This window comes from Pinus tabuliformis, chromosome 7 (genome assembly GCF_031772625.1).
Source record: "Pinus tabuliformis cultivar Carrire ecotype Pingquan chromosome 7, CPIR1, whole genome shotgun sequence".
Taxonomy (NCBI): Eukaryota; Viridiplantae; Streptophyta; class Pinopsida; order Pinales; family Pinaceae; genus Pinus; species Pinus tabuliformis.
In genome coordinates, this window is record NC_142293.1 from 86875589 (window position 1) to 86901329 (window position 25741).

The window sequence follows — 25741 nt, forward strand, 5'->3', positions numbered from 1 at the left end:
TAATGGCTGAAAATGCTTCTTTCACGGTGGTTATTTACCGGAGGATAGCTCATTTTTGAACGAGCTTAAACGCGGGTGGAAACATTTTCTCGATCTTATGTTTATTTTTTAACGAGCTTGAACTATGCGCTAAAATTGCTCGATAAGTGGTCTTATTTTGATTTTTACCATAGATAGCTTTGTCCTTCCAAATATAGTACTGTATTTTCAATTGCTTCATCAAACTAGTTAGAAATGATCAATATTTGCTTGGAAAACGAGATTAAAACGCTAATACTTAACTTTGAACTACGTGAAAGTAATTAAAAAGTGTTTTTTGCCTCTCATTTTACCATTTCATTTGAACTTGGTTTGTTGGAGCTTTGGAGGTGTTTTCCCCCTCGATTTTCATTAGCTGATTTTGGGAGATTCTGTGGATGATTCTCGGTGCCGTCTGGACCAGGTAGGGGCTAAACCCGAGCCCTTTCATTTCATGGTTTCCTTTTGGCATTCTGTGCCCTGTTCCCTCCTTTTCTGAGCCCCTGGGGTTTGATGGGCTTGTTCTGCCATCAACGCACCCTGGGTACATCAAAACCTACGTTGAATGTTGGTCCTCATGAAGGCAGTTTGACATTCAACGCACCTGTAACACTGCTGCAGGTGTGTTGGGCGCATAAAGGAAAGTTATTGCACAGTTTTTAATGGATTGTTTCCCTGTTTCTCATCAAAATCAGGATCTAATCTCCTCTCTTGTTTGTTTTTGCAGAGATATTGGAGCAAAATGACCCTTACATGGCGAGAACGAGAACATGAAGAAGAGGACATGATTGCCCTACATGATCCTGTTACAGTGAACGCACTGCGGAACTGTGGTTTGCTGAAGTTCTTCCGCATCTCTAGCATGAAATAGTAGATTAACTTGTTGAAGTATTTGCTTGACTCTTGGGATCCTATCAACCAGGTTTTCCAGATTAGGGGCAAATCTATCCCCTTCATTGCAGTAGACATCTATTTCTTGACTGGCTTGTCGAGGCGGGGTGCCCCCATCTCTTTGTCAGGTTCGGTCCGAGGAGGCGATTCTGTGAGAGATTATGTCCATCAGTATTGCAGGGAAGGATATCAGCCGAGTAAAGACGACAAGATCATCATCTGTGATGTCACTGATAGGTCCCTTAGGACTATCCTATTTACTTTTGGTAGGATGGCTGGTAGCGCGTCTCTTCATGTAGCCAACAGATCCTATATGCAGCATGCCTTGGAATGCCTCCAACCGAAGGTATTCAACTGGTGCGACGCAATACTTCTAGTAATGAAAGAACAATTTACCAAGATAAAGAACGGGAAGTTGAAGAACTTTGGGTTCGGTTCTATTTTGACCGCCTTTGCCTTGGAGAAGATACCACTGATGCAGCCGCAATACATTGCATTCGACTTACCTTCTCCTACTGAACCACGCATGTAGAGATAGGTTGACCATATGTCTAGGCATGCTGGTCAATCTCAGATTTTGTTTTTTGATACCTTCTTCAGGTGGTTTGATCGTCAGGAGATGGTCTATTCCGAGTATCCATATGCCGGTATGGACTTCCGGGGTGATCCAGATTTGGTACTGCCGGATGGTGAGCAGTGGGGTGCTATTGGTAAAATCTCTGACCATATTTCTGTTTACTATTTTTGTTTATAATGTCCTTGTGCTTTCTTCTGTCAAGAATCTAATCAAACTCATGTGTACATGTAGATGTCGGTCCTGTTTGTCCAGTAGCTCGCGTGAGAGTACTAGCTGTTGTCCCAGCAAGAGAGGCCACCGGAAGGGTTATTCTTCTTGACCTTGATGTGGCCGAGACTCTTACAGCTGTGCAGGAGCAGGTGGAGAGCCTTACTCTCAGTATCCCGGATGTGAGGATTGATGAGCTACCTTTGCAGTTACAGCGGCATACTACTGGTGTGCCTCGACGATGGACTCGTCTCTTACGCATGATCGCACAGGCTGTGACTTGCTATCACGAGCATCATTAGACTAGGGTTCCCCCTAGCATTTTGAGTTTTGGGTCTTGTGACCGATTTTGTCTTGGTTACAGAACATTATGTGTAAACCATAAATAGGTATATATGTATTTTTGATTTTTGGAGTTTTATTCTGGTTGAGTCATATGATCCACATGTAGAACATTTATGATGTGTTTCTTTTTATAAATGTTGCAAATGTCTATCTAACACATAGTTCGCTAATGAGTCGGTTAATGTGTTTAAGTTTCTGGAAATGTGCTGGTATTGAATAAGATCAAATTGTCTTTCCAAAATCTTAACCCTTAGGAACATGCGATAAATAGCTGTGTTTCGGACGGAATATATATCATTGAGTTGTAGTATTACGAGCTGTGAGTCTAGCCTGACGATTAGCCGGCGTATACCATGAGTGATAACATCAGAAAGAGGTTCTATCAATGCACTATATTCAGCGATATTGTTTGTTGATTGACCAATACATACACCTCTGAAACTTACTAACTCGCCACTTGGATCAAAAATGGCCCAGGCTGCGGAGGACAGGTTCCGCGAACTACGACTCGCTCCGTCGGCATATCCAACACATGGTTCCAATGGGTTTGACATCTGTAATAAATGTAAAAAGGTGGATTACTTGACCAAAACAAATACTCTTAGCGAAAAAAAAACTATAACAAAAGCATATTGGTTACTACTAGGCGTAGTAACGCTTGAGGTACAACCCATTACGAGGTTGCACCAGTGGAATTCCGTCCTAATCCATCAACTCGTAGGCTCCTTTTGCTAACACCCGTTTAACAATGTAGGGGCCCATCCATAAAGAGTTAAATTTACCTGCTCCAAATTTATCGGATTCTTGGTCGTAAAGCAGGACCAAGTCACCTTGCGAGAAGACACGGGGTTTGACATTTTTGTCGAACTGCGCCTTGACTCGTTTCTTATGGGCTTCGTTGGCCAACGCGGCGTCACGATGGGTTTCATCCAATTGGATTAATTCCAAGAAACGATCTTCTTCTTCTGAAGTTCCAGGGAGGAGATCAATTGCGAGTTTGAGAGACGAGATTTCACACTAGACTGGTAAGACTGCTTCCAGGCCATATACCACTTGGAAGGGTGTGAACCCGGTCGCATTCCTTACCGATGTTTGGTAAGCCCACAAAGATGAGTACAGGATTAGGTGCCATCTTCTTTTGTGAACTCCGATCATCCTTTGCAGCAGGCGCTTCAGGACTTTGTTGATTGCTTCAACTTGTCCGTTGGCCTGCAGATAATATGGAGTAGAGCTGTCATGAGATAGCCCTAGTTTGGCAGCTAATTCAACCATCATGTGATTGTGAAGATGCGATCCATGATTTGTGACTATACTATGTGGTACGCCGAATCTGGCAACTACATGATTGAAAAAGAAAAGGGCAGTTGTTTCACCAGTATTATCTAATGTAGGCATCGCCTCGGCCCATTTGGTAAAATAGTCCACTGCGACTATAATATACCCATGCTCCCCGGTCGAGGTGGGGTTACATGTCATGAAATCGATGCCCCATTTGGCGAATGGCCCGAAAACAACTATTGGCTGTAAAGGTGCAGGTGGTCTTCTGGTTTTGCTATCAAAAATTTGACAAGCATGGCAACTTCTGACTGCGGTTATGCAATCTTTGAACATGGTTGGCCAGAAGTATCTTTCTCGTAAGATTTTTTGTGCTGTAGCATATCCAGATTGATGCCCTCCACACACGCCTGAATGACACTCATTCAGGGCTTTTTCGGCTTCCTCATGGGTGAGGCACCTCCTCAGAACTGTATCAATACCACGACAGTAAAGTGTATCACCGACGATCATGTAGTCTTTTGCTTGGTATCGAATACGTTTTTGTTCAGAGTGAGATGTATTTGGCCTGAATTTTTGGGTCTGGAGATAAATCATTATATCTCCATACCACTCATTGCTTACGGATATCAGAAACAAACTTTCATCCACGATTGATTCTTCAGATGTTTCATCGTTGGATGACGATGGGAGATCGCATAATAATTCTGTGAAAACTAGAGCTTTCTTTGACTTGGATTTTACAAATTCCAGGTCAAACTCTTGAAGGATTGCTATCCATTTTGACTATTTCCCCCCAGCAACTGTCATGACAATATATAAGTCATGGGGTTGCAATTTGACAGAATGGTAGTTTTCCGAAAGAGGACATAGTGTCGAAATCTTTGTATCTCTTGAACCGCTGCAAGCGCTAGTTTTTCAACATAAGAATATTTGCTTTCTGTATCATTTAAGTTCTTACTTAAATAATAAATAGGATGTTCTATTCCATCGACTTCTTGAACTAAAACCATTGCGATGGTCGTATCTGCTGCTGCCAAATACAGGTTAAAGTCTCTTTGATAATCAGGGGCATACATTAATGATGCTTTCCTTAGGGAATCCTTTAAAGCATCAAACGAAGCTTGCGCGACTTGATCCCAGTTAAAGGGTACCCCTTTTTCAAAAGACGTGTATAACCTTTAGCAAGTTCGGCGTGATTTGGAGTGAACCTCCTCAGAAAGTTTGCTTTCCCTTGGAGTTTCTGAATCTGAAGCAAATTCGAAGGTGGAGGCAAATTTATGACTGCCTGGACCTTACAAGGGTCAAGACGAATCCCATCCTTGGAGACTACAAAGCCAATTAAACGACCAGAACTGACGTAAAATACACATTTGTGCGGATTGAGTCGTATCTTGTAGTGTCAGCAACGTAGAAATATCGCTCTTAAATGCTGCGGATGATCAGTCCGCTTTCGCGAATGAGCCGGAAGGTCGTCGAGATAAGGTTGAACGATGTTTTTGATGTCATGGAAGGCATAATTCATTGCCCTCTGAAACGTCGCCCCTGCGTTCTTTTAAACCAAAGGGTAATTTTCAATATGTGAATGTGCCCCACGGACAAATGAATGCAGTCTTTGACTGGTCCTGTGGGTGGATATTTATTTGATTATACCCGGAAAATCCATCCATGAATGAAAAGATTTTTCATCCGGCGCATTCATCAATTATCTGGTCAATGAAGGGTGTAGGGTAGTTGTCTTTTGGACAAGCTTGATTTACATCCCTATAATCGACGCACACTCTAATTGTCCCCTGTTTTTCCATAACCGGGACAATGTTCGATACCCAATCAGTTAGCAGAACCAGGTAGATGAAACCAGCGTGCAGGAGTTTTTCAACTTCTGCCTTAATGGCAGTGGCTTTCTTGGGGTGCACCTGCTTCAGCCGTTGCCGTACCGGTTTAACATTTGGATACATCTTTATTTCGTGTTCAACGATACTCGAGTTGATGCCTGGCATTTCACTGTATGACCAGGCAAAGACATCTCTGAATTCGTGAAAAAGAGCATTATATATTTCCAGTTTTGAAGGAGAACAACATTTGCCGACATAAATATTCTCTACAACATCTGTTTTGGTCGAGATATTTATGGCTATAGTCTCTTCAATGTTGGACAAGTTTCGCTCGGAATCCACCGTATTTACAGTATTTGATAGAAAATCAATTACTGAAGGATGGTAGAGGTCATTTTGAGTATCTTCTTCGTAATTTGGAAGAGAACGATGGTGGGAATCATTCCATGGCGCTCCTTCAACTACCATAGCTTGGAGAATTCCTTCGTCGGTGTCATGCACTTGCGACCAAGGATCTGAAGGAGTAACATATTCTCTAGACCTATCCATCCAAACGCTTGATGAGCGTTGATTTGGGTTCACCTCCCATGCCAGAAACATTGATTGCTATAATATTTCTATTGGGCTTGGGGGCAAAACCATTGCATGATCCATGTGGATATCGTTTTTTGAGATCTCTGCAGAAGATATCATATTGCAGGTTCCTATCGACGTTATTTCCGCCAAATCAATTGGAGGTGGAAGAGCGAAAGTTCCCATTAGTATAGGATCTTTTAGTAGGCCTACTCCGATATTCTGAAGTGAATGGGGGCTTCCATGGATCATGGGAATGCTTCCTGTAACTTGTGAACCATTGGGGAGGAAGTTTTGTTGGTCGACGATTGTAATCCCTCCCTGAAAGGGAAATGCAATCTTCCTAAAATAGGTCGACACAACAGCTGCCATGGCATATATCCACGGTCTTCCTAGTAGGATGTTGTAATCAAGATTCCCATCGATGACTTCAACATCTATTTCTACTATTTTCCCTCCTAGTTCAACTTTCAAGTTATTTAGGATACCGTACGGGGTATACTTCCTTCCGTCGAATGCCTTTAATGTTGTTGCAGATCGCGACAAGGTTGGAGATCCTAAAGTTTTCCAACAGCTCATCGACGTGATACATGTAGATGCCCCCTCATCAATAATCGTTCGGTGAACAGTCTTGTTGAGGGCTTTCACTTGAACAAGGAAAGCTAATTGAGCTGGTAACTGAGGATCGTACCCTTTGTGGTCAAAGGATACAAGATTGGAATCCTTTGGATCAATCCCACCAATGGCGGATAACAAAGCCTACCTTTGGGATGGGCAGTTTTGTAGTACTTCAAGAGTCGACATAGCGGATGGCGATTGGGCCAAATCTTCCACTATGTTATAATGCTGCGCCGCTCTAGCGTGAGGATTAAATGTCGACTTGTGTACTAATCCCTTTGGCGGTTTTATTGTCAATTCAGGGATGGTGAGTGGTACAACTTCTGTCGAAGTTGTTGTTGAACTACTTGGTTGATCCTTATCCTTGTTGTTCGACAGCTGAGGATTCCCGTAATCTTTGTTCCTTGTCGAAATCAAAGCATCATTTTGCTGTTTCGAAATCGACAAAATTAGCACTTGAGACGGGGAAGCATTTCCACTTTCAACCAGATTTGTTCCTGGATTCGGAAATGGATCGGTTAACACTGCTGAGGTTTTCGAACTTTTAAAGAATCTCTTAAGCTCAGCTTTGTATGGACATTCTCTTGTCCAATGATCCTCGTCGCATATCATGCATCCTGCAGAGGGTTTCCTATTTCCAGGAGGGTTTGAAGAAGATTTTTCGGGAGATTGCTCATCCTATTTCTTCTTCTTCCCTTTTCCTTTCTTCTTGCTTCCTGGTTGTTTGGTTTCTTTGCCTTTATCTATCGATATGGCATTTACTTCCGAAGCAAGAGGTTCATCTTTTGCATTTTGACCTGAAACCTTACGGGCCTTTTTGGATGTGGCCTTTGTCGATTTCGCATCTGTCGTGCCAATCACGCCATCGCCGGCATGAGAGTCATTTTTTGATTTAGGAGGAGGAGGAATCGGGGATTCCGGTCTAGGGGCGTCAGGTGTTTTGTCATAGAGCATGACGGACTGAGTGTAAATCAAATCCAGATATTGTGCACGAGCAATCACTTGCTCTTCTGTTACGACTCCCCCCTTTGCGACATCTTCCATGATGGAAGGCAGTAATGACTTGATAAACCATTTAGCTAATAGCTGATCGGGAATGTACGTTTTTACCATCCTACGACGATGCCGCCACTCATGTATATGATCAGATATGTGAGTGGCTGTTGTCTGTTTAAAGTTGGTAAGCAGTTCTGTTCCCGTTTCATACCTTATAGGTAATTGAAAATGGGTTAAAAAGGTTGTGGCTAAGGTTCTGAAGTTGTCGAACGAAGCTCTAGGCAATTCAATGTACCATTTTGTTGCCGGACCTATTAATGTCCTCTAAAAAAGGCGAAGCCTTATCGAATCATCATTTAAAGTGTTTGATGAACACCATAGATGAAATTTCATCACGTGATTCGATGGATCTTCACCCGGATTTCCATTAAATTTAGGAATATCTGATGGAAGTTTGTGTGGAATCGCTGGCCACCAAGGGGCGTAAGCAATTGGATCGTTTGTTAGCCGGTTTAAATCAGGTAACTCTAAAGTTGCCACGAACGGTAACTGTTGATTCAGGTTAGGTGAAGCATACCCAGGATACGATGGAATCGCCTGAGCAGTTTCTCTTTGCATACCGGCATAATGCATTTGATGCTGATATGTTTGGTAAGGTTGGTGGACTTGGCCATTATAAAATGGTTGATTTTGACCGTTTTGAATGTACGGCTGTCCACTGTTTGCAAAGATCTGTTGCTCAGCACCTTGGTATACTTGTTGGAATTGTGGTTGTTTGTATTGCACCAGCCACGGTTGTGAAGCCATGTGTTGTTGCCCGATACTAACCGTTTGACCAAGGTGAGGGGTAATTGTACCCGTTTGGGCCTGTGTCGCCCCACTAGTTGGCGACTGTGGTTTAGTCGCAGGGTCAATAGGCTATTGTATTACAACTTGAGAAACTTGAGGTTGACACACAATAGGCAGTGCTTGAAATTGCGACACAGTCACAATAGCTGGTGTAGTGGGTATGTTCGACACAGGTACGCATTGTTGCATCGAATATAAAACCCTTGGTTGTTGGGGTAGTATAGGTACCCAACCACTTGATGTAATTCCAGTATAACCTGAATGCTGTTGTGAACTCCCGTATGGATATCCTCCCGGAGGTGGTAATGAAAGGGCGTACTGGCCCCCATACGGTGGTAATCCAAAACTCAAGGGACCGGACTGCCCAAATTGACCTCTAAATGGATCAATTTTTTGAGACTCAACATAAGAGTTTCCGGGTATAATTCCATATGAACAAACAGGAACGGACCAGACTGTCGACATAGCCCCTGGATGGACTCCTTCTAGCGGTTGTGAGCTAGTTGGGACAAATGGTATGCCGGAAAACATTGTCGGAGTGACAGCAGGGAGTTCCGCCGTCGCTGTGTCAGAAGACACAGTCCTAGATGTTGACGGTTGTTCAGACATTTGTAGTCTATCCAAAAGATTACCTAGCGATTCTACAGGAACTTTCGCTGGTGGTAGACTAACTTCTGATGTCGAAGGAAATAGAGTGACCCCGACTCCAAAATGTGTTGGAGTACTTGCTTGCGGATCTTCTACAATTTCCTCTATCGCAATCAGACCAAGTGGAAGGGGAAGACCGTCAGGTCCGTAAAATATTTCTGGTGCCGAAGAGGCAGCGAAAGATGTTTGAAAAGTAAGACTCTCTGAACCGGTTATGGATGGAACTGGTTCAGTAACACAAGTGCTTGTTCTCAAACTAGGATCAGTATCACTGTCCTTCTGTGGCTGTCGAACTTCTTCTGTTGAGGCGGGGATTCCAGAAATTCTTGGAGTAACCGGAGTCTCTAATGTCGTTGGAACACTTGTTCTAACTTTGATTGGAGATTTGGATCCGGTTAAACGAGTCTTCTTTGTCCGTACTGATTTCGCTTCTGGAGACAAAGACGGTTGACTCGTAAGCCTCCGCGAACGACGGGGTTTCAATTGACTTTCTTCCACGATTGCAGATTACTCGATCAAGTAAAATAAAAGGGAAAGTATGTTTCTGTGTTAAATGAATTTTAGACGCTTTTGACACAACTTGCTTTTTCAGTTTTAAAGAGTCGAGAAAAAACAAAAGATGACTCTAGTCTCCTTCTATTTTTAATCAGCCTGAAGTGACAAGTGCTCAGATGGACCTTTTCCGTTAAGGAGTCTGAAAAGGAACGAAAGGGATTGCTCTGGAGGTCTAGGTAGAGGGAGTGCCAAACCAATCGCAAAACCGCATAATACTTTTTAGGGTACGGCGGTCAATCTTCCTGAATGCTGTGTTCAGTGCATTGCGATCAGTAGGGCAACTGACACGGCTTCCTATGGATAAAGGTTTTATGCCTATAGGGGTCTCCCAATATATACTCGACGGTACGTGGGAGCACAAGTCCGTACTGGCACTTATCGTCTCAAAGTGGAGGAATCACCCAACCAACAGTGAGGACAACAGTTACCAGGCTTTACGATGCCGGAATACGTCTCTAGCCTAGACCTCTAGATGTTGTGCGTTAAGTTACAAAGCGTTGTTAAGTTCATTGAATTTATTTTAGGTTGATCTTTCTTATGAAGTTTGCCTTTTGGGTTTACCACGAGATGTAGATGTAATTCCTAAAATGCAGTCTAAAGATGATAAGCAAGCTTTTATCTCTTTTCAGCAATGAAAATCCTAGCTACAAGGAGAAAAGAAAGACACAATCTTTTCTCAAAGAGCAAAGAGCACACTGTAAATGCACTTTTCCTAAATCAAGCCATACAAACTGTCAATATGCAAATGCACTTGTGCATGTATTTGTTTTTCACTTTCTAAATATTGATGCCTAAAAAGAAAGTTGTTGTACAAATTTGAATTCAATTTCAAGTGAAAAACACAAACAAACTTCTTTTTGAAATCAAAAAGTAGAGATGATTACGACACCTTATGATTTTGAAGTAAAGACTTGTTTCGACACTAGAAATTCACAAATTCAAACCAAAGGCAAAATTAAAAGCGTAATCAACTGTCAACAGCAAATAAACTTTCTCCTAAGATCAAAACGACACTTACGACAGATCTAGATCTAAGGGCGACAGTATGACCAGTTTACTTTTGCAATGGGAAACTGTAAATGATGTAACAAATACACAAAAACAAATACAATTTCTTTTATACAACTGAGGCAGAATTAAGGCAAAGAAAAGGGGCTTTTAAACAGACAAACACACCGATCACAGGCTGCAAAAATCAGAGGCAAAACTGGAAAAAGTGAGCAAAGAACCTCAGTTAGGCAGGGCTAGGCTGATCAACGCACCTGCTACATAGAGAAACTGAATTGCAACACCGGTAGCCCTCTCGGGAACTGCGCTGAAATGCAGAGTCTCTTCACAGAGCCTGCGCTGGAGCAGAAACGAGAATTCTTTCTGGGTTCTGGGTCACGGTTTGCAGTTTAATCTATGGTTTTTGGCCGGGTAAAAGCAATCAATTGTGCAGAAACAGAGGGTTTATTTACAAGAGGTTTGAGAGCTATCACAAAGGGTAATCAGATCATTTGTGATTCAACTGTTCAGATCATAAACAGGCCTAGTGAATGGACTAGAGTAGTAGATTTCTACTTTGCATTTGTAAATGGCAAATGTAGTTTGATTCGCCACTCCTAAGTTTATGAGATGAACAACAATAGAAACACAAATAAACTAACTAGACACGATCCCCAGCGGAGTCGCCATTTTGTTTTCGGGAAAAGTGTCTATTCAGAACGACCCTATCCCACTGGGTTATGACAGTGACCTCATAAACAAACAAGGAAAACTACTCTTGTATTCTCCTTTAAGAACTATAAACGAAGATGATTAAGATGAACTGACCTGTGTCTTGCGCTAGTTGTTCGATCCAATCTATCCTCTCTTTGCCAGCTTCCACCGATCTGCTCCCTCACTTGCCCAGCGTCACCAAGTTCCTGCAAGTTCACAGAAGAGGGAAAATACACAAAGACATAGATTTATGTTCATAAAAAGCTTAAGATCAGATTTAAGCTAAACATACAAATATAACACACATCAGATATACAAGCATGTAGGAGAAACTCAAGTAGTTTTATTGATAAAACAAGAAGATCTAGGAGGCGTTACAACCGATGATTCCTAATCCAGCATCAGCCTCCCAGCTTAGAATCCCTTCTTCACCTCCAACAAATCATAAATCACCCAATACTCTTATATTTATCACAAAACCAACAACAATTCTCTGTAATGTACAAAATTCCAGCGTCTGGATCTCTTGGTCAGGGATCCATATATAGATGTATGCAAAGAGGATGAGTCAGCTCTTGAATTGATTAGTGGCTTCTCTCTGTCAGTTCTTGCTTCCACTTGGAGACTGAGAGCCTCTTACTCATCACTGGTCGAATTCAGTGAGGCAAGTGTCATTGGAGAAGATTCTGGAAGCTTCCATTGTCTCTCGACCTCGTTGAATGACTCTGCCACTTGTCATTTCCTGCTCAAAACACCCTGGTAGTGCATTCAACTGCATTGCAACGCACCGAGCTAGTGTATTTGGGTGCTTTGCAACGCAGCCAACTAGTGGAGCACTTCAAATGATCCTGTTTTGACTAGTTTTGAGCAGTTTCTGGTGGAGAACTTCTGGGAGAAGCTGTAATTTTTTGACCTTGTTTCTTTAGGAGCTGGAACAACACCTTTAGGGACTTAGGATCCCTAGTTTATGGACATTTCATGCTTATAGCTATAAGGCACAAAAATGTCTATGACACCCAAAGCAGTATGGGGGGATTCAAGAACCAAGTTTCTGCATCCAGAGACTAGTGTGATGTCCTTTGGCACTTCAGATCTACCTTCACGTAGATCAATACACTCCTAGGTCAAACTATTGCAACTCTGTTAAACAACCTTCAGACCTTCGCGAAGGTCTACGATAAGTCTTTGCGAAGCTTGAACTGTCAATCTATCTACTTATGCGCAACGGAAAGCAGTCTTAAATTAGGGTTCGCATCAGTTTATTTAAGTTATTAATAAACATCTGAGGATTCATCAAAGTCTTCACAAAATTACTTAAGTATTCATTGCATACATCATTAAGAGTTATTCAACAGAATCACACAACATTCAATCAATATTCCGTAAAACACATCATTCATTGATAGCATATATCATAGATAGAAGTAAACATAAATATGTAAGAATTCTTCAGAAATTGTCTTTATTGATCTTCAATTCAAGATTACAGAATCAAAACTACCCTGCACACTTCGCTGTAGGGGTTTGCGCACTCAGTTGCGGACTCTGCCTAGGCCTCTATGCACTCAACTGCAGAGACTTTCTTCCCCTATCTGATCCACTTCTCTTCGCTATTATTGCCTATCCATCACTATCCAAAACATGGCATGGCTTAGACTCTTTAAGACACACCTATTTATAACCTTTTTCATACAATTCCATGGTCCACGGACCATGGGTCAATCTCAAAATTGACTCAAAATTTACATAAAACAAGGGGCTGAACCCCTTTGATTCCTACTCATCTACGTGCTTTGTATCCACAAATCGCGAAGACTTTACATTAGTTACAAAAATGTATCAAAACTTGGGTTATTTTAACCCCAAAATTGACCCAGGGTGTTAGAGCCTAGATTTACCTCAGGCTTAAAAGGTAAGCTTCTAGGTCCACATCAAACCACGCTCAGCCTCGTAGCTAGCCCTACAAGGACAGGAGAGGGCTCTCTCTGGGTCAGTCTTAGCAAAAGATAATCGATGGGGCTTGAGATGACTGATTTAAAAACTAATCTTAGGCTAGGTATGAAGTGCAAGGATTTTATTTGATTATTTGGGGGTTTTTTGTTGGAAATAGGGAAAGGCAAATTTGGGTCCGGGGATGAGGCCAAATTTTTGCAGAGTTCTGATTGGGGCAAGGAAGGCAATCATTTTGATGCTTTAGATTGAATGTATGGATGGATCAGACTAGTGAGGAGCCAAGGAGGGCAAGAGAGTCTCAAGAGTCCTCCTTAAACAGATGAAAACATTGAAAATTAAACAAAATTTCAAGGCAGAGCACAACAGTCCAGTGAATTCTACCTTAATCACTCATTTGTTTAATTTAAGAAGCAAAGAGAAGGGAGAATGATACACATAAACATCAATGAACTTACAAGTACATAGAGAAAAACACCATCAAAACACAGAGCCACATGGATCCCAACAAGTGCTGCAAAACCCTGGTCTTTCCTTAGCCAAAAATGCAGAGATAGAATGTACAATGATGTGCCAAGCAATCCCAAGTGTCCAACCCTGAAAATGACTCAGAAAATACATGATATATAATATCCCAACCCATTCCCTTGCCTCTAGGAGTCGCGCTGATCATTCTAGGAGCTACTTCAACCAATTCTAAACAAAGGACTCAAATCTAGGCAATAGAACAACTTGCCTCTATATGATAGGAAACTGATTCATTCATTAAATTTTCACTTTTTAGTGAATGGATCTTCTAGAACAAGTAAATATGTGCCAAAATTACATCAAATTCATCAAGTTACATCAAGATAGATCAATAATTACATCAAAAAGTAAAACTAGTCAAAACTAGGCGAATTTTTGTGGTGCCGAGTGAAAAATAGGCAAAAATCCTCTATGCGCCGCGCCTAAAACCTGTATGCGTAGCACAACTTTGAAGCTGAGTTTGAGGCACTTCCCAAAGTCCAAATTGAGCCCAAGATAGCTCGTTGGAAATTCTTTCCTGTCCACTTTCTAATCCAAGTGGAATTTCTGAATTTGGATGTCATTTTCCCCTCCAAAACTTCAATCTCCCAAGACTGCTTCCTGTGGGTGCAAAAGGTGGCAGAAAGGTCATTTTTAGTCTCCCAAGAAGTAATCCAGTTAGTTCATGAACAACAAGATGAGATCTTTGTTCAAGTAAGTGCAAAAGTTTCCTTGGATGAATCATTGGTAGATGATAGAAATGTCATATTTGAGTATCAAGAACCATCTGAAGTTTCTTTTCTTATGATTGATGAATGTACTGAGAATTTGGCTGTCATATCATATGAAGATGATCAAAATAATATTCACACTACATGAGATCAGAACATTGAGGATTGCCTTTCATATTCTTCTTCATATGTCTCATGTTTTGAAATGTTTTTCCAAGAGGAGATCTGCTCATCTACTTGTTCAGAATTTTTTGAGGACCAGGAACATACTTTTACTGAAGTACATTATGAAGGAAGCTCAGAATCAAAAGAAAAGGACACCTTATTTCTTCAGCAGGAGGTAAATCTTCATGTTTTTCAAGATCCTCTGGCAAATCTGTTGCAGTCAACAGTGAAGGTGATTATTGCAGTATTCAGTGAGGAAAGAGATCATGGTCAATTATGTTTTTGGATGCCCAGTTACAAGTATCTATTGTTGACCAAGAGATATGATCAGGAGAATCAATCAAGAAGGCATCTGCTTGATTGGTTACATTGGAATTTTGATATAGTTTGATGGTATATTGTCTTGTAAGAAACACAGGTGGTCATGTATTACCACCAAGCTTTAAGTTTTAAGTTCAGGTCTTAGTATTTTGAGTTAATTTGTTAGAGTCAAGTTTTTTTTAGTCATTTCAATTTGCATCGAGTTAGTTTGAGTCAAATTTTCAGTTAATAAATCAGTTAACAGTCTGGTGTTGATTTGGACTCCATAGCCCAATGGATGAAGGCACTCTCTGCTCTCCCAAAGATCTGCCATTCCTGGCACCTCTAGGAAGCTACCATCCCCATTGGAGCCAATGTTAGAGTTGGTCTTTACATCCCTCTGTCAGAGACCATTTCTCTTATTGCATTTCATTTTTAGGTGTCTGGCTTGATTCACTCAGTTTCATTCCACTAGGGGCATGCCATAATCTGACAGGAGGGTCTTGTTATTCATTCCCCTCATGCCTTATCTTTCTAGTTTAGGTCTGTTTGTCGAATCAATTTTAAAGTCATTTATAGTCCTGTTTGATGACTAGGTCAGCAAGAGTCATTTCAGTCACTAAGTCTAGGGTTAGCCGATTTGTTCTTCAAAAATGTCCAATAATACCAGCAGGCCAGAGGGAGGTTCAAAATATGTTTTCATTTTGAAAATTTCATTGTCATACTGATTGATCATGACTTTTCTTCAAAACCATGTTTTGAAGAAAAAGTCGTCTTTTCATCTTTTGAAATAATTGGCATGTATATTTTCAATGTTGTTTGGTTGAAAATGTTCAAATACAGCCTCTGGTCATTTTTTGCTGAAATCCGATGCCACCATCCCTGCAAAAATCAACCGAGAAAATCCATCATTCAAGCTCAGAAAATCAGTGAGGAAACCAAAAGATAGAGTTGTATTAAATGCAAAAGTGCCAAAGTTTAGAAAGTGGGTGTGCACAAGTCAAAAATCAAATCCCTGTCATAAGAGACATTTTTGTGTTCCAACATTTCATTTGCATGCCAAATAACATCAGAGAACCGAAGCGAAAACATGGAGAAGCAAATTCAGTTTTTGGAGATCATCTCTGTTTCATGTGAAGCAGGATTTTTTTCTTTGTGTTTGGTCCTTCTGGCTGCAGATCATGCTGCGTTTGACCATAAGAATATTGGATTTTTCATGATTTGTCTCCCTCTTCTCAGCTTTATAGCTCAATTGATAAATGAATGGCATGCTCTCACAAGACAGCTTTTGGAGGTTACCACCAACAAATGCGTCAGTCATATCAGGCTTGAAAATGATGGGTTGTGGCTTGCTGATGGTCATAACGCCTCAAAGGCTATGGAAAGATCGTGCCTGCCTTTCCCCCTCGTCTGCAAAGAAAAGAGAATCAAGTGAAGCTCAGCAAATCTCCCTCCCATGCAGAGAGGACTTGACTATGGATAATGATTCTTCGACTTCATCAGTTCCAACCAAAATATGTTCCAGGGTAAAGAAGCCAAGGTGAATTGTGAAGAAGCTGAAACTGTGAGTTTAAAGCTGAGACTGTATGTTTGGAGTGCGCGCGGCGCATTGGGAGAAGGCACGACGCATTGGGAGGTCGCGGCGCACAGGGCCTCTTTCCACTGTGTATTTTCCAACTAGCGTGGCACATACAGCCCGCGTGGCGCACTGGGTGTGTGCGCACCGCACAGGGCTAACAAGCCAGTTTTTCACCACTGCTTCATCAAAATTTCAAACTAAATCAATTTCCTATTCTCCCTAACTGCAGGTGTGTCGTATCATTGTTTTTATTCATGAAGGATTCATCTCCATTACGGGCGTTTGGCTCACTGTTGTAAATTATAAAGGATGTTTCAGCAAGATGTTATCGTCAGATTAAGAACAAGCCCTACCCGAAATCTCGATACTGTCGGGTGTTCCAAATCTCAAAATCCGTATATACGATGTTGGTGCCAAGAAAAGAGCAGCCGACGAGTTTCCTTTTTGCATTCGCCTGGTGAGTTGGGAGAAATATAATGTAATGAGAGAGGCACTGGAAGCGGCCCGTATTGCTTGGCCAAGTTCGCTAGAAAGGACGCGTTCCATCTGTGTGTTTGTCTGTAGCCATTCCATGTTCCCCGTATTAACAAGATGCTTTTGTGCGCCAGAGCCGAGAGGCTTCAAACTGGTATGAGAGGAGCATTCGGAAAACTGCAGGGGACTTGTGCACACGGGGCCATAGGCCAAGTGCTCCTTTACTATGGAGGGACAACCACTCAAATCATGTCCAAGAAGCTCCACGTCATGCCAAAGTTCAAATTCCCTGTCAGACAGATAATTATGGTCAGCAGAAAATAATTCATTGTTATATGCATCGTTTAGGGGGTTCACCAAGTATATCGGAGCTGACTACTTGAAGTGGAAGTCTGAAAACATAATTATTCCCGATGGTGTGCATGCCAACTTGCTTGGTTGCCACAGTCGATTGTCCAACCGATGTCCTGGGCAGGCATATGTCAAGCCAGATCATGATCCATATGTGTTCGCTGGTATTGAAGGAGATATTGTTGAGTTTAGCAAAATTGCAGCTGGGATCATTCATTGACAATACATTTTTCCCTTTATTAAAGGCGAAATCTTAGTTCAAAACCATTTTTATTAAAAGACAGTTTTTATTCAAATGGAAAAAGGGTAGGTGAACAGTCAAAGACCGAAAGCCAAATTTAGAATGAAGAATATCTACCACAGCAGAGAGATAAGAACGGATTGCCTATTTTTGTCCTCAGTCATGATTCAATGAGATTCGTGCTACAATTTTCACCTTTTCATTGGTCATCAGAAATTTTCAAGTGGAATAATGTAACGTTGTTTTGTCTTTAGAACAGATAAATGACTCTTTTTCTATTTTCATGATTTTAGTTGAAACAGCTCCCTATTTTCATCAATCTATTTTCCCACCTCTGAGTTTATGTATTGTATTGTAAATCATTTGTAAAGGGTTGGAGTTCTAGGAGTAGTGTGGAGGAAAAACTCAGAGCTTCACTGTACAATCTTGGCAGAGAATTAATGAAAAGATGCAGCTCTGATTCATGAGATTCATGTGGTATGAGTTTGGCATATGTGTCTTCTTACTGTTTCATATGTATCTTGTAATGTTTTATAGTTCATTTATAATCATTTCCAGTTGAATGTTTTTAAGTAAGAAAGGTAGAATCCAGTTTATTGCTCTGCCTAGAAAAGCATTCATCCTCTGTGTGTCTTCTTATGTTTGAAAAGGATTCATTGTTTATGCCCTTTTCAACCTCTCAACAGTCTTTCCACTCCATATTACTTCAATTTGATTGCTAAACCTCCTACCTATATTCCCTCACGAAATACTCTACGTCTTTCATTCAATTTCCCAGCTCATGTTGTCCTTTGTCCCATACAGCCCAGAAAATTCAGTCATTCATTAAATTACCTCTTTCATATTTATTTACTAGCCTAAAATCAGTATTCATTTTGAGTCATTCAGACCATATTGTTTTTTTTTTACTGAGCGTGACCCGGAGAGAGCCCTCTCCTATTCTGGGAGGGCTAGCTACCAGACTGAGCGTGGTTTGATGTGGACCTAGAACCTTGTCTTTTTAGCCTGAGGTAAATCTAGGCTCTAACACAGGGGACCCCATCCCAACAGGCATTACACACCTCTCCCTTAGGAGGGCACTCAGGATTTCTAAAAAATTACCATATGGTTAAGAAGGAATTTTTATGGGATTGCCTTAAATCAGATATTCAAAAGTTTGTGGCAGAATATTTGGTTTGCCAACAAAATAAATTTGAAACAATTAAGACCATAGGTATATTATAACCTTTATCCATTCCAAGCCAATGTGGGGAGGAGGTTTCAATGGATTTTATCATAGGTTTACCCAAGTTTGAAGGAAAGAGTGTTATCATGGTGGTATTTGACAAACTTACTAAGTATGCACGTTTTTGTGCATTATCTCATCCATCTAAATCAAGTACAATTTGTACTACATTTATGGAAATAATTCAATAGCTACATGGAAACCCAAATATTATTGTAAGCGATAGAGATCCCATTTTCACTAGAAATTTTTGGACAAAATTATTTTCTTCTCTTAGTACTTAGTTAGCTCATATATCATCTTATCATCCTCAATATGATGGGAAAACTGACATAATAAACAAATTTTTGGAAGGATATCTTCGTTGCTTTGTATCTCATAAACAGACATAATGAGTCAAATGGTTTCCTCTGGCTGAATAGTGGTATAACACTTCCTTCCATACTGCAGCAAAAATGGCCCCATTTATGGCACTTTAGGATATCATCCACCATCCATCACATCATATTTAAGAGAAAATTATAAGGTTCAGGCAGTGGAAGATCACATTGAGCATCAATAACAATTTCTCCAACTCTTAAAGGATAAAATCACGTTGGCACAGAATAGAATGAAACAACAGGTAGATCAAAATCACAGTGAAATAAGTTATGATGTAGGTGATTGGGTATTCCTACGACTACAGCCTTATAAACAAATGTACCTCAAGCAAGCTAAGAAGGATAATAAATTATCACCAAAGTATTATGGTCCATACAAGGTGTTGCAAAATATAGGTACTATGACATACAAATTGGAGCTTCCTGTAGCTTCCCGAGTGCACCTAGTTCTCCATGTTTCATGCTTAAAAAAGGTTATAGGTGACAAGCTCCTAGTCCAAACAATATTGCCAGAACTTTTTTTTATTTTTTTGTTCTAGTTAAGACTAACCTAAGTACCCATGGGGGATTTGAACTGGTGACCTATCACAAGGAGTGCCTTAACAACATACCCATTCAATGTCAATCCAAAGCCCTATGGGCAATATTGCCAGAACTTGATGAAGAAGGAAAAATCATATTGGATCCTGAAGTAGTCTCTAAACAAGAACTCGATAGCTATGAAATCAATAAATTTCAGAGTATCTCATCAAGTGAAGAATTTACCCGTTGAAAATTTCACATGGGAGGATGAGAATTTTATACAAAAGCATCCAGAACTACTCAATCTTTGAGGACAACCCTTTTTTGAATGGCAGGGGCATGTTAGGTCCCTATAATACTATTGATTCCGCCATTACTATCGTCATTGTATCCCTTGTTATTTTTGTGCCCCTATTGTCCCCATATTGTTATTATTGTGTCACATAGAAGCCCACTATTGTTATTTTTGTGCCCTTATATTATTATTTCTATGTCGACTTTGATTATATTGTGACCCCTTAAACTCCTATATATAGAAAGGATGTTTTGTCATTTGTATCATCCAAGAATTGTTCATTTGTGTAATGTAAAGGAAGTTGTTGCCTTGAAGAGGCTGATTTCTAAGTTGTTGATCTATCTTTTCTATCTTTTTGAGAGTTGGTTTCATAACACTTATTGCCATTTCTCAACACTACCTCTCAACAAGGAAGGTATTATTAGATACCTTAATCCTATCCCTGTGAAACTCGAATTTACATCTTGATAATGCCTTTGTCAAAATGTTAGCATTTTTCTCCTTTGTGGGAATGTACTCTAAAAACATAATCTACCTAAATACACAATCTTTGAGATGATGATATCAGATATCAATATGCTTGGACTGATCATGAAAAACTAGATTTTCAGAGAGTCTCATACAAATTTGATTATCGCTGTAAATCATAGTTGGATCCATTTGCTCACCAAACTAGCCAACCAAGATCTTCCTCATCCAAATGACCTCACATGTTGCTTGACTCATAGCTGTGTACTCTACCTCTGCCGAGCTGAGTGAAGCTAATCTTTGTTTCCTTCTATACCAAGAAATTGCCACTGACCCAATATTGAAGATCCCTCTTGATGTTCTCTTCCTGTCATATGGAGTCCCTACCTAATCTGCATCGGTGAAGCCTTGAAGATTCACTCCCTCTTTCCATTTGTACCATAATCCATATTAAGAAGTGCCCTTGAGGTATCTCAACACATGATTTTCCACCTTCCAAAATAGCTTGGTAGGCCTATCCATCGCTGAATAAGATGGTTAAATGCATAACACATATCCGATCGTGTGTTCACCAAGTACATGAATGAATCCACAAGATGCCTGTAAACAATAGCTTCCACTACTTACCCTGAGGTAGCATCCTCCTTCCTCTAGTTACTTTCTAGAGGAGTCTCCATGGGTTTGCTGTTCTCCATTCAGAATCTCCTGAGTATCTCATTGGCGTACTTTCCCTGAGACACAAACAATTCCCTATCTCCTTTCCATACCTCTATGCCAAGAAATTAATGCATGAGCCCCATGTCCTTAATCTCCAACTCTCTTACAATATCCTCCTTGCAAGAATTGATCAACTGATCATCACCTGTCAGCATGAGATCATTAACATAAATTACAATGATCAACAATTTACCTTCCACCACTGTGTGGAATAGGTGGTGAGCACCAGTATTGCAGCAATAATGCTACAACTCCTGGGCTGCCTACTTTACTCTTATCAACCTGGTAGTTCGTAGAAAACTTGGAAGCAACAGTGCTGTATGCACAAGTACTAGTTCTTACTACAAGCTGTCACTTGGTCAGCTGGCGCAAGATCACTAGGAGCTCAAGCCAACTTCTATGGATTCTAGAAGAAGCTTTATGTGTGATGAAAGAAAGGAAAGTTTACTCTGCAGAGGCTACTCTAATTGCAGAAAGGAAAAATACTGAAATGTAAAGTAAACCTAGCAAACCCTACTTAACCAACTAATCCTATTTTTGTAGAAAGCACTATAAAAACCATGAAATGAATTCCATTACATACTCAAGGAAGTAAACAACATGTACTCAAGCTATTTCTAGAAGTAAATCTTTCTGGATTTTTATTATTTGTATGTGAAATTGACATGCATGTATTTTATTGTGTGTGAAGGTGGAAGCGAATAGGTGGTGTTGAAGGGAGACTTTGGGGTTTAAGGAGATGTAGGATGGTGTAGATGGGTCCTAGGAGGTCTCAGGTGGCCTTCTAGAGGCTTTTCACACACTCAACCTTCAAAAGAAGCCTACAGGAAAATCTATAGGAGAACACAGAGGATCTACAGGAGGTCTACAGGAGGATGTTGAGAGCCGTTTTGAAGGTTTTGAAGGTGTGAGAGTGGGTCGAAAGGGTAGATGAAGGCTGGGATGATGTGTTAGGTCACCTAGGGTTCACCAAGGATCACTAGGAGAGTGAAAGATGGTCAGGAGAGAGGAAGAAATCCTATGGAAAAACGCAGAAAACTAAGGCAGATTTGAGGTGAACTTTGGGCGACCTATAGAGCATAAATCAGGGAGAGAATGTGATGGCTGATAGGCTAACCTACTATGAGAAGAAATATGCTGCAAAAGAACTGACAGTCAAACAATGAAATCAAGAAAGCAAAGAAATTAAGTACATCAAAAAAATAGAATTTTGCATCAAGCTACTCTACATTATGAACTATGGAAAGAAATGCTATAATGAGATAAAGCATGGAAGAAGACTTATTCTAAAGATAGAAATGATCTTGGTGAAAGAGATCTAAAGCAAAGCATTAACCTTCTAACAAACTGCAATGCTAAAAATCCTATGGAGAAGGAAAATCTGTGTTTTTGTGGCAGCAAGAGGGTCTTGGCTTCAGTTCATGGTCCCAAAGGGAGGAAAGGAGGCCAAGGCACTATTGTTGGCCTTTTGTATCTTCTTTCTTTCACTGCTTAACCTTCTATAGAAAACACAAATGGAAACAACCTTCTAAATCACCAAAAGCAACCTATTCTTAACCAAGAAAGAAATTCATCTAACATCAACTAGTCTATAAAATGAAACAGAACATATAAATATAAACAAAGAGGAGGTTGGATGCTTGGATTGGGTCCTAACCCAAGAGCTTCAGCCATTTGAGGTAACTTAGTGCTAGCTCAAGAATAATCTCATCTCTGTTATCAAAATAGTAATAGGATTACATGAAACTGTCACAAAAAGTAAGCTCAAAGTTGAGCAGAGCAAAAACGCAACAAAAATTCAACAAAAATTTGACCTAGTGAGGTCTTAGGCCTCTATAATTATACAATTGAAGCTCCCAAAACCTTCCTTAAAATTAGTGAGGCTTGGATCTCAAAACTCGAGATAAACATAAGTTATCCTCCACTTGCTCGGCTGCTTCCTAGTGCATTGATTTGGCTGTTTGTGCTCCGAGCTGCATGAAGGAGAATTTGAAGTGGGGAGTAATAAATGAGGAGGATTCCATCCTATAAATCCTCTCCTTTGTCCACTTCGAATTATTGTTGCCAATTTTCCATTCAATTTTTGAATTTGTCTTCAAAATTCACCAAAAATCTGCATTAAACACATATTAGACCTCATGGCATCATAACTAACCCAACTCACTCCATAAGCATAAATATAATAAAAAAACATGAAATAAGCTAAGAGAATGGTTGATTTAACTATGTTAGGAGGCAAAATGAGCCCATATAATTACCCATTTATGGGGCTCATCATCACCCCCCTACTGAAGGTGTTTCTCATCCTTTGAGCAACTTATTCCATCTCCTCATCTTTGATGGCCTTGGTGACCTCCCTAACATCCCATACTTCTGATGTGATCTCCTCTTCTTTGTCATGGAATCTTATCTTTCTGTCTACCTCTTCCCACTGTTGTTTCTTCTTCCTCTTTTCTGCCTTCTATCATGCCTAGTAGTAGTGGGGGACTAAATTTGAGGCCAATCCAATTGACCTTCAAACTATGCATGGAGCGCTTATACAGTGGCACTCTCCTTAATGCCTCCTTCATTCTTGTTGCGGAGTGATACTCCCCGATCTGCAAATTGTGTGGTAGGGTGTTCCACCTCCTCATATAAGCATGAATACAGTCATCCCCAAGTAACCTTTCCATATCCTCAAAATGTGTAATGGCTTGAGCTTGATCATTGATATATTTAGGGGCAATTTGGGGATTATTTGCAAGTAGGTTATGTGTTCTGATGAGTGCCATGGGATCTAATGGATTAGCTCTGATCATTAAGGGCTCATTCTACTCCTTTATCATCAACTTTCTTATTTTTGCTTCCCTTAACTCTTCATGATTCATCCATGAGGCCATGGCCATTAGTTGCAAGTCCCCTAGCCTAGCATTGGGATCCCACACATTCATGTCTATGAGGGCCATGTTATGCAGATATACTTATACTATTTTTGCCTTGTCTTCTGATGAGCTTTGGTCACACATGTCCATAAACTGTCTGTAATCTTGAAAAGGCATTGTGCCTCTCTGTGCCAAAGTCTTTATATGAAATTGTAGCCATTTTTCCTTGAGGTATAAATCATACGATTTTGCTGGTGTTCTACATTGCAGTGCCTCCATGGACCAGCTGGCCATGCATGCCAATTGTGTCTCTTTTTCTTACAACTGTCTTCTTAGCAATTAATTTTCCATTTCAAGGTGAGTTCTTGTGATTGCTCCTCTATGTATAACAACACTTAATTCTCTTCCCATTTCTTTGAGTTGATTCTCCATATGGCCAATATCCTCAACTCCCCTGGATTTTGCTATTTGCATCCACCTATGGGTCCTTATTCTTTCTTTCTCCAATTCAAAGAATAGTGGAATTGCAATTTTTTTTGGAATGCCTATTCCCCCATCAACAACATTGTAGTAAGAGCCAAGACTAGGCTGGGGGCCAGGTTCTTGTGCCTCTGTTGCTTCCTCCTTCCCCTGTGGCTGTCCTTCTATCCTTTTTTCATGTTTTACGGTCTCCTATAGTCTTGACAGGGTCTCCTATAGAACATTTTGTGCCTCCTGTAGAACTATTTTTGAGTCCTATAGTTCTACTTTTTCCTTTCATGTGGGAGATCTAGGAGTCCCCCTTTCATAAGTGATAGATGCCTTGGAATGGGATTCCTTTCCTTGGGCAGAGGGTGAATCTTCAATAACAATATGCACTTTAGAAGAAGGTTGGAGTTTCCCTGTTTTGATCCTTGTGCTCTTCCTAGCCCTCAAATACATTGACGTCTGCCTATTCCTCTTTTGTTTTGGTTTAATTGGGGTGTTGAGGGCAATGAGAGTGGTTGCTACCTCTCTTTCTAGGGTCTTAGGATACACTTCTATCTTTTCTACCCCTCTTTCTCCTCCTCCTGTCTTTTTCTCTATCTCTGTTTATTTTGTTTCTTCTTACTTTGCCTTGGTTTCTTCCTTCTTCCCTTCTTGTTCCTCAATTTCATCCCCTTCTCCCCCTTGCTGCTCTTCATCCTGACTATCATAAGGATTGATATCATAGGTGAGGACCTTTATGTCATCTTCTGCTATCATGATTCAGAAAATTTCCCATGTTATGGGGATTTTGAATGTATGGAGGGCTTCTTCCACTAAAATTTAATTAACCCATGGTGAGCCAGCTGATCTGGACTCCTTGCCTTGAACTTAATGCTGGAGTCTATGAGGGACTGTAGGAGGAAATAGGGGATGTTGAGTTTCTGGGGTGTTGGACTGTCCATGCCATATCTCATCTCATGAAGGATTCTAAAATGGTAGCCATATACAATGCTATACCTCCCTTCAAAGGAAACATACTTGATGATTTGGTAACTAACCTCATCCCAAGGGTAGGGTTTGCTTGTCCTTCTAATGCCACTTTTATCTTCTACAGGATGTTCATTGTTTTGGAAGAAATTTTTCTTCGCAGCTTGTCCAATTGGTTTTTCATCTTTGCTCCAAGGAAATCCAAGAGGAAAGGTAGTAATTATACTGATAAATTCTGGGGTGATTTCCATGGAAAGACCTCTAAGAGTGACAGTGGCATGGGTTCTTGAGTGAGGGACTAAAGAAAGGGAAAACTCCTGAGCAACTTCCTCATCAAACCCTCAGAACTTCTTAAAAAATGTCATCCAATTTGCTCACCTCACTGTAGCTGATGGTTGTGTCTACCACGAACTCAGTGATAAATCCTCCTATTATTCAGTCAAGCCAGTGGTC

The 25741-nt window shown here is 40.6% G+C and overlaps 1 pseudogene; it reads left to right on the plus strand.

Moving 5' to 3' along the window:
* LOC149245378 (large ribosomal subunit protein uL16 pseudogene) overlaps window positions 1–17365 on the plus strand; it is a 64358-nt pseudogene extending 46993 nt beyond the window's left edge.
* Window positions 17366–25741: the final 8376 nt, after the last annotated feature.